The sequence below is a fragment of the Podarcis tiliguerta genome, assembly GCF_965153285.1.
Source record: "Podarcis tiliguerta genome assembly, chromosome: 11".
Taxonomy (NCBI): domain Eukaryota; kingdom Metazoa; phylum Chordata; class Lepidosauria; order Squamata; family Lacertidae; genus Podarcis; species Podarcis tiliguerta.
This window is the reverse complement of record NC_139544.1, coordinates 23,820,809-23,831,660: the sequence shown is the minus strand read 5'-3', so window position 1 is coordinate 23,831,660 and position 10,852 is coordinate 23,820,809. Positions and strand designations below refer to the sequence as shown.

Below are 10,852 nucleotides of genomic sequence, written 5' to 3'. Positions count from 1 at the left end.
TTCTATATCCATAAATCCAGAATCTATTAGCTCTAATGTCCAATCTGATCTCCAGTTCTGCTGTTAAGCCTCTACACAAGTACAGTTGTAAAGTGGACAGAAACTCTTAATAGCTTTATAGATACCAAACAATTCTCTGACACACATATTTATTATGCCCTGAATAAGAGACAATAATTATGCAGCAAACTGCAGCACGAGAAAATTCAGAGACTCTAAAGCTTGTTGGAATTACTCCCTACTAATGGAACTGCTCTCAGGTTTGGATCAGCCCCCAGTGGAAAGAAATACTCAAGGTTTTCTTGATGTTATAATGATTGTCCAATGCCACACTTTCAGAAATTGATTTGATGATCATAATAATATTCTAGGCAAATTAAGTATTATAAATAGAAGAAAGCTCAAGGATAAATATTACTTCAGCCTCCCTGCTGTGTTACATTACGCAAACTGCCAAAGCTTCCATACCACAGAAAAACTGCCAATATTTTCTTGTCTATGCTCAATTATTTTGGCTTTTAAAATGAAGAAGGATAAAAGCACATTGCTGCCCATTAGATATGTCACATAAGGTTTGTTAACATGTTACTTTGAATCTGTATACTGGATGACTGTATACATATACAAGTGTTGGAGTGAAAGAGAATATGTGCCAGCCAAGAGTGCCAACTTGAATAAAATATTGGGGGGCAGGTACCACATAACTGATAACAAGACACTGTGCACAGTCACAATTTGAATGGCAATGCCCATCATTTGGGAGTGGGGTAGGGTGGCCCCCTCAAGTATTCTATTGGGGGGGGGGGACTTGGTCTCTAGGAGTTGGATGTAATAATGCCAGACTTCCCTAACCTGGTGTCCTCTTGATCTTTTGGGCCAGAACTCCCATCAGTCCCATGGGGAAGGCTGCTATGCACATTCATTTCCAAAATAATCATATGTCACCACTACCTGAGTGGGAGAAATGGGTGTGCCCAGACAGCTGTGTTTTGGGGGGAAAGCACATTCCCACTGTAGAAACAGTCCATCCCTTCCCTCCAATATAGCAACAAAAAGGCTTATGAAAATGTTATGTACTGAGTTGAATAGGATCCAAAAGGCAGCAGTCTGATTGGTCCTAGAACAATAGGATTCAGAATGCAGCAGTCTGATTGGTCCACAGGAGCCACCCAATCCAGCTTCAGGTGGAAGTGAGTCTGCAACCTGATTGGCCTACAGGAGAATCCCAGAATTAGCCAATCACGTGCGGCCCATTGTGTAAAGAATGTATATAAAGCAAATATTTTGGGGGAACTTCCATTCCTCACTACTATGAGCTGAATAAAGAGCATGAAATCCACACTCAACTGCGAGTATATTTCAGAAAAACACCCCTTCCTTCATCTCAACACTAGTCCATACAATTCCAGCAGCACAAGGGATGTTGCTTGATGCAGTTTTCCAAGAAGGCACGAGAAAGCACCCTGAAACATGCTGGAAATGATTCTTTCTGCCAGAAGATTTTTCTTGCCCAAAGTTTTAATTGCCACTGAACATTACTATATGTTGCTATCTCTTGATGTTGTAACATATATTTAAGCTTTCAACACAAAAGAATTTGACAGAAGAAATACGGTTGCCTTATTTTATTCACTACATGCTTAAATATCACCTAAATAATTGTCTCAGGTGTCCAGATTGTGCTTCCTCCAGTCATTTGATGTCTTGGAGTTTTGAATTTAAATATGGAGCTGTAATCTAGGGTGTCCTTTATGAACTCGGCTTTAATGCAATTCATCTCCCATCTAGTGACTCCACGTGCAAAGAGGTGAATTGTCTGTATGTCTTTGGCAAGGAGCATAATAGAAATCCAATTTCCTTCTTCCTGCTGTGTTAAAATGATGTGCTCAGAATTACTGTGGTTTGGGGGAGAGCTAATAGGAAGCTGGTGAGCTTGGCAGGTCTTATGCTTGATTGTGACATCGGATGTGTAACAAAGAATTCTTCGCAGTAACTAATGAATACAAGTTGATGGATGCGCAGCATGAAGTTTCTGCGGAGCATGGCTTACACCCTGGGAAGATAAGGAAAACTTTCTCTGGCGTTGCTGTGTCACTCCATGCAGCTACAGAGGCCAAGCCCCAAGAGTCGCCAGCACAATTCTAGCAGTGACTATACTTCCTGCCCTCGAATATCAGGCTACAAGTTCAGGTTCACGTCAACAAAATCAAACCTACCAGGTTCGCATAGGTCATATGCTCTTTGTTATTTGTCTCTGTTGTTCCTCATGATTGGTTGTTGTTTTTTAAGGCCTTTAAAACAATTCCACGCAAGACAATAAAATCATTCATAATACCGATATACCATATTTTTCTGTGTATAAGACGACCCCTATTTTTTGAGCCCAAAATTAAGAAATAATTAATCGCAACATTCTGTGTATAAGACGACCCCCAATTTTAAACTTTAAAAAACCGGGGAAAATATATACGTAGTCTTATACACAGAAAAATACAGTACTTATTGGTTAGCAGAGTGGTTTTTGCCTCATTGTAAAGTGCCCTAAGCATGTAAGGATATAGCAACTAACAAATGTGGTTAAATAAATAAGAGAGACTTCATTTTCATTTCTTTACCCTAATAACTGTTTAATGGGTAAGGCCCACAATGCAATGCTGTCATTATCCAAACTGAGTAAATAGCCTTAAGAAGGCTGTTGAGGAGAATTATCACTGTGAATTCTAGACATGGGCATCTGGTGATTATTATTATTTTGCCATTTATTTGTACAGTGTTTAAAATAAATTATGTGCTACAAGGATAATTAAAAAAAAAATTGTCTCAACCCAGAAGTTTGAGACTTGGTTTGAGACTCAGGGAGCATGGTGTGGCCAAAATCTCATGGAGGGAGAACCATAGGCTTTCCTTACATACCAGTAATGGTAATGATTCAAGTATTTCATTGATTTAAAGCAACTCTTCAATGTCTAGATCTAAAAGAGCAAATCAAAAGCTCATTATCTGGGGACTCAGATGAGGTCTTAGGCACCGATATGTCTACAGTCAGTGCTCACCTGCAAAAAGGTGTGAAGGTGGCAGCGGTTATGGAGGCCAGTAGAGAATTGGATGCCTACATTGACAGAATTCCCCAAACCCTTATAGGCATCTGAACGAAGACCTCATCAATCAGCTAAAACATATTTCTCAAACTGCAAACCAAGTACTGAATCTTGCCACTACTGATCATGGGTAGCTCGTTCTACCTTAAAATGCTTACTGTGGGCTGTTTCTTAATGTTTGGTTCGATTTCTACATACAAATTCATCACAGAGAACTTCCCGAGAAAACGATAAGAAGAATTGTCACAACAATGATGCCATGTATCTTTGGAACAGTTGGCCTTATTACGCTCTGACAAACCTTCTAACAACTACTTATCCATTTTTGTTAAGATGTTATCTCTTAATATCTAGCCATTTGATTTTTGTGTTTCCCTGAAAGGTTTCTTGAGAACATTAAATCAATAAATGTCAACATCTCACACAAAATGAAGATGATTTATGTTGCTACTCAGTCTAAAAAGATAATTGCATGAAAATCTGATGGGCACAAAACCATGTCTCAAGGTAACTAGATCAGTCAGCAATAGCACTGCATTCAGTTCAAAGGGTAAACAAAAAGCCAAAGGCACATATTTTATAGCCGGTCCTTGGTAAGAAATTGCTTTTTATATATGATTCATTTTTGCTGTTAATATGATCCTAAAGCTACTCTAGTAATTTTTCATAAAGAAGAACTGCTCTCTGCAGCATCACTGGATTGGAAAGGTACATTTAATTTCGTAAATAGCTTTCTATATCTTTTCTTTACAAAAAATGAACTTTTACAACTCCAGATCATTTCAATAAATTGCGTCTTCGAAGCAAGAGCTTTCAACAGTTTAGAAGTAATTGCCAGAACTCTTTGAACTGGTACCCAGATGTTTAGCTATCTATACTGTTCATTAACATCGTATCTTAAGAACCATTTAAGAAGCAAAGGAAATGGCTTAACTAATGTCTATTAGAATATGGCACAAACAGGAAGCATTAGTCTGGAGGAAGCCGTGACAGATTTAAATGGTCTTGGAATTACAGATAAAATAGGAGAAAGTGCTCATTAAAGGCATGGGCACCATCATGGAGGTCGTCTTTCAAAGCCAAATGGTCGTTTTGCATTTTACACAGAGTATTTTATGCAGCATGGGCGTAGCCAGGAATTTTGTTGGGGGAGGCAGTGTTAGGATATTTCCGTTCCACCTTAAAAGGGAGCAGGATGTTTGTGTCATAGCCTGCGTATTTCCTGTTCACAGGATGTTTCTGTTGTGTCTATGCTTTCGTTTTCTCTCTGTGTCTGAGACACTGAAGCAGGCATGTTTTCTTTGTTCTGACCAACGCTGAATAAACTTGTAAATAATGCTCTCCTGCGTGCATCTTTCGCTGTGTGAATTCTGCTGATAGAGCGTGCATCAGCTCTGGAATGTGGCAAGCTATTTCTGGAGCTCATGTCGCTAATTGCTGATACTGTATCTACGGGAGATCGATGGATCACAACGGAGATGACATGGAGTCATGATGGACTTTGTCTCCCTCGCAGTATCCCAACAGGCAGAAACTCAGTAAGTTATGCATTTTTATTGTTTTTTATTGATTTAGGGGGGCAGCTGCCCCTCCCTGACTCCATTGGCTATGCCGATCATATGCAGGCTCACTGCAGAGCATATATACTCAACAAGTTGTAGCAATCATGACTCCCTCCAGGAGTTGTGGAGAGTCACGGTGCTTATTTTGCATCCTTTCCCTTCATAACTCAGTATGTAATGTGTGGATTAGCCCTAAATGATTTGAGGCCAAACATGATTTCATTCATATTTTTTAGCCCTGGTGTGTATGATGATGATGATGAAGGAGCAAGCCAGACAGGCACCATTTGGGGGCTTCATTTATTTATTTCATATATTTATACACCAGTTAATGCCAGAAAGGTCTCTAAGTGGCCCACAAAAATATAACAAAGGATTTGTTCTGTTTTCTGTTTTATTGAATTTGTAGGGAGCCAATTTTAATGCATTTTTAATTAAAATTCTTAAAAAGGAAGACAAAGAAAGGATGAAACTTAAAAAAGGACAAAACTAGATGATGGGGTGCATATGAATGGGGGGAACTGAGTTGTTCTGGGGATGGGAAAATTAGTTGACCTGCCTTCTGTGAAATCTAGAGTCTAGTAAATATTTCAAAAATTTACATATATGTATATAAATTGGCAAGGATGCTTGGGTCTATTGGGCTGGACTCCTATTTTTTAAGTACCCAGCCACACCTTGAAAGGTGTATCTAGGTGTTGGCCAGGTTGATCCCAGCCTAAGGCACAGGACCAGGGGAGCTCACAAATCATGCCTCTCCACTCTAGCTAGGAGCCCACTTGGGGGCTGGCATGCACACCATGCCATTCTGCTGCTGCTCTCAGATTAAGAACACAGGTGAGGTTCTCTGGGTGCCTCGGCAGAGGAATATGGTCACTGGCATGGGCCGTCACACCAGCTCAGTGGGACCCCCTCCCGAGTCCACCAGTGACACTATTAGAAGTGTGAGTGAAGTGCCCAGTGGGGCTCCAACAGTGCAAGGGACGGGGCAAGGCACAGATACAGCTCCTTGCCAAGGGCGCAAGAGAGGCTAGGTATGCCTCCACCCCTGACTTGAGATAAAACAAAGGATGAAGTGAAGCATGCTTTGAAGAAGTTGTGGTGGCTTTGACTCTCCTAGTAAAGATTTGGATAGCTGCTCTATTTTGGGAGAAGAAAGAATTTCCCCCTAGGTCAGATGGCTGGCATTTTTCATGTTGCCCCCAGAGAACATGGCAAGACTCCCTGGACAAAACTTATTCCTTTCCCCCAGGCAGCTCTGGCAATGGGCACCAGGCTGATTCCTGTTCCCTGCTTTTGGCTTGCTGTCTCTTTTGGATTACAGCAACTGTCCTTTTCAGGAAGTCTGGCACAGAGAATCCTGCCTCAATGCGGTGGGCAGATGATCCTTAACCCCCTACAGACCTACAATTATTTAATTCTCCTTTTGTTTATAAGGCTCTATGCCACTGAAGAACTGCGCAGTAGATCAGCGTGGGTTTTTCTGCCTGTTTACATTTTTAACTGATTCTGTCCTTTTTGTAAGTGGCCCTGGAAATATGACTGAAGGGTAGTATAAAATACTTAATCACAATTGTGAATTCAGGGATGATTCCTACAATTCTTTTCGGATTCTGATGCAAATGTATCTGCTATCTCAGCACAAGTATCTCACACTAGTTGTGTATGTGTATTCGAATCACCAAAATACAAGGGGGAGGCCAAGACTTTGCCAACTGCCACTTTTTTGCTGAAAGAAATGGTTATTTAAATAGGTAGGTGTGATGGCAGCTGGCAACATTTTGACTTGGTAGGGCTGCAATTTTTAACCTTCTTAAAACTTGTACATGGAATTCAGATGGTAAAACAATAAAATGCAATATAAGAAATAAAAGAAGCAACAGGAATTCAATTGAATTTTTTTTTACTACATCTTGCATAGCACATTACAAGAAGCAGAAAAATCATTAAGTGGTCCACTAAGTAGCCTCATCAATTTTCAAGAGGTCAGGACGAGAGCAGGGAGTTTGGGAACTACTGCCCTAAAGCAATGTCCTTCATGTGAGAAGGCATCAGTTTACCCCATTCTAGAGGATCATTTTCCTCTTCCTCAGCGTGACATCTTCTTCCCAGAGACCTTCATTCTCCATGATAGGAGAGGAATGTTCACCCTGAGAAAGGGAAACCACTATCACAACCTCACTGAAGGCCTCACCCACCGACCTCTCTCATTCCCTCAGGTTCTCTAGGTCAACTACTTTGTCCTAAATCAGTGGTGTCCAAACTTTTTTCAAAGAGGGCCAGATTTGATGAAGTGAAGGGCCGTGGGGGCTGACCAAAGGGCTGACCAAAGTTGTTGAACTTTTTTAGGATTGACATTCATTGCATCAAGCCCACACCCATGACTTCTGTCCAGCAGGCAGATAATCATTGCACTCTGTGTAATATGGTGGAAAATCCCAAGCAGCTACTACCTTCTTACCTTCAGAGTTGTTAGTGTTACTTGCTGTGCTTATTCAAGTTGCTATTATTATTTATTGAGCTTGTTTGTGTGCATTCAAAAGCCCTGCTGTTCTATATGTGATAGTATTGATGGATGCTTTAAACGCTGATGGATCTGAAGAAAACATAATGGGCTAATGTGCCTGGAATTTCATCACCCATTCTACAATTAATAACTTATAATGCCAATGCATTACGATAGTTATTAATAGGTCACATTTTTCATATAGAGCAACTAGAATTAACCACCCTTCATTCGGACATGAAGGGAACATATGTTACGCTATTTCTTGTACTTCTATTATAAGTTTCATACATATGTCTTAATGGAAAGCACAGGCTCATCTGGTATCTCTGGAAGAGTTATCTAAATGATTGCAATCAAATGGAAATTAAAAGCATCAGTAATGTGCTGCCTCTTACAGAATTCTTCTGCGGCAAAGTGGAAATTATTCTCATCTTGTTAGACTTTCCTAGCAAAGTGGCCTGGAAGGATAGAACTTGCTAACCAGAGCTATTATCCTAAAAGCACATGTGAGTTTCTAAACGCTGCTGGCTCCAATAGAAGATATATACTTAAAATCTAGGGGCTCATATACTTTTTGTATCAGAAGCAAAATGGGGGTTATACCTCTATTACAATATACAAATTAATCAGACATAGTACTGTATAAAAAGGGTTGAAAGTTATTAAATCTAATATCAGGAGAGCACACCTATTAGGTAAAGAGGTAACTACATTCAGCACCGTAACTACCCCCAGCAAAACAGACTTTCCTAACATTGTTAGAACCCTCACATAAATATAGGATATGACATATATCCACAAAGGAACCCCTGAACAGAGATGGGGAAGAAATTTGTTTGCTCTGAAATTTAAAGTGAAATGACCCAGTTCATCAGTCCCGGACTTACATGTATTTCAGAATATAGTTATTAATTTTGCAATTCAATTTTGATTAAAAAAACGTAGACAATAATGTGCTTCTTACAACATGCATATAAGAATATATATTTTAGGGGAAGTAAATGTGTAAGATGCATATAATTTAAATGTAGAGGGGTTTTCAGTTGTTGTTTTAAAGTCTGCAACAAACAGTTTTGCAGGCACTCGGTCCTAGGTCTGCACCATCCTAACACAGAACGAAAATTGGCTGATCCATCCATCGTGATTCCAGAAGCATGGTACCCATCTAGGTGTTGCCAAATGTGCATACAACTCGAAATACCGTATTTTCTCGAATGTAAATTTTGGCCAAATTACATCACGAAAATTAGGATGTGCATTAGATTTGATGGTACATTTACATTCGCCAGCAAATACTTTTTTGGTTTCAAGGTTTTGAAAACTGAGGTGCGCATTAGATTCTATGGTGCATTAGATCGGTGTAAATACAGTATCTTGTTTGTATTTTTAAGTTGCTTAATTGTGTGTTGCTGTCATCTAAATTGTCCTGGGAACAGGATTGAAGGGTAGTAATAAATATGATAGAGATATTTGGCTAGATAAATTAATCATCATTCCACTGGCCTCCTTTGCAGGTGCCACAGAACACAGCCTTCCCCAACCTGGTGCCTTTCATATGTTGTTGGACTACAACATCCCAGCCAACATGGCCAGTGGTCTGGAATGATGGCAACTTGCTTACTGGACCAGTCAACACTCTTTAGTGGGTAAAGTGATAAGGCAGTTAGGCATGGGGTGAATACCAAGGCTTTCAATGAAGTTGCCAGCCTGCAAACACCTATTCCTGCTTGGAGATTTCAATGCCAGAGTTGGGGATGATCATCACACATGGGACAACTGCATAAACCACTTTGGTACTGGCAGCATGAATGAAAACTGCATATGCTACTTGAGCTGTGCTCGCATCACAGCCTCTGAATCAGAAACACGTTCTTCTCTACCAAGGCAAAACAGTGAGTGCCCTGGAGATATCTAAGATCAGGCCACTGACACCACCTGGAGCTGATTGTCACTAGGTGATCGGCACTGTGTTCATGTCACACATAGCTGCCACAGTGCCAACTGCAGCACAGATCACTCCCTGTGGGCGAGCAAAATCCTTCTCTGTCCAAAGAGGAATCACAGCACTAAGCAGAAAGTGCAGCCACAAATCAGCAATGCCAGAACGGCTGCACCTGAAGTTGATGAATACTTCTCCAATTCTGCCGAACAAGCTTTGGGTCTATTGCCATAATGGCAATAGAATTCTCTTTAATGTTTATTTTAGGGTTGCCATTTGTCCGGAATTTCCTGGACATGTCCAGGATTTAACTAGCAAAAATAGTATCCGGGGGAATTTTGGAAAATCAGCAAAATGTCCTGGATTTTGAGGTTTCTTGCCTAAAAACTCCAGTGAAAATCCTTGTTATTACATATTTTACATGGGTGTTTATTTGTATATATTTTACAATTTTATATATGGATGTTTTATGATGGCCTCAACAACTTTGAGTTCCCAAAAAAAGCTCTACAACTTTTGTGTCCTGAATTCTGCTTCTAAAAATATGGCAACACTAGTTGATTTACATCCTGCACCTTCAACATAAATTTGTGTTGCCAGCTAACAGAATAGTAAGAAATAGAAAAGTTAATAACAGGAGAATTTTGGAGAGCAGGTTAAATCCAGTACTTAGCTGGCACCAAGTCATTAGTAATGAATAGAATGCCCTGAAAGTATTGTCCTATCAATTTCTATAAACCCACTTCTGTATCGCAAATACGAAGCAGGCATATACATGTCTACTCAGAAGTATGTCTCATTTTCTTCAATGGTGCTTACTCCCAGGTAAGTATGCAATACGATTGCAATGTGAGAATACACCATATAAAGGAACAGATGCAGCTCTTATTCACAGTCAGAATAAAAGGACTGCTCAAGCCATATTTGAAGTTCAAAGCCTTCCATGTGTTTGTCTACATCTTTCCCAGAGATGGTTGCTATGCTGCTGACAAAAGACTGAAAGTCTTGCAGAATACATACTCATTCAGCTGCACAAAAGATCCGTGGGGGAAAAACAAGATATAAACTTGTAAGTACTTGAGCTCACAATAGGCCTCTAAATGCTTCAAAGCTGGCTGCAGCATTGGATTTTGAAACACAGCACAGAGTAAACGTGAAAATTAACTTTAATGGTCATAACAACATTGATTTTCCTATTGTTGTTGATTTCAGGGGATAGAAATGATTTTCTGCCTAAGAAAGTTCTTTAAAAAGTAAGCATAAGGAGTCCATTTTACAATGTTGGTTATTGTTGTGTTTTTGTTGCTTTTTTTTAAAAAAAGCAAATTATCTGTTCAGGCTGTTGCTGTGTTCAAAAACAAACAATGACTCTTTTGTATAATGAAATATATTGGCGGGAGAGTGGACACGATATCATTACACTATATTACATGTCATTAAGAGGCAAGTGGGATTTAAGCGACTTGTGCTTGCTTATCCAAAATAGTTTCAGACAACTGCACAATGAGGTTTGAGGCTTGTACGTAAAGCAAATATTTGATCCAAAATTGAATGAGAGCCCTGGGCTTGTGGAGAGCTCTTAAAAAGAAAAAAAGAGAAAAACCCAGCCCCGCCAAGCTGAAAGAAAAACAGTTTTGAGCTGCCAAACACTGATTCCTTTCCATCCCACTGTCTGGCAATTGCAGAATTGTGTCTAGAAGCTTTCTGATGTCACCTCATCATTCCATAGACTATATGGACATAT

At 39.8% G+C, this 10,852-nt stretch overlaps 1 long non-coding RNA gene across 1 annotated transcript; it reads left to right on the top strand.

Annotated features, from left to right (window-relative positions):
* The first annotated feature begins 1,988 nt into the window (after window positions 1–1,988).
* Window positions 1,989–9,519, top strand: LOC310660236. Its single transcript, XR_014503322.1, has 2 exons — window positions 1,989–2,219; window positions 8,684–9,519. It is a non-coding gene; the product is annotated as an uncharacterized lncRNA (long non-coding RNA).
* Window positions 9,520–10,852: the final 1,333 nt, after the last annotated feature.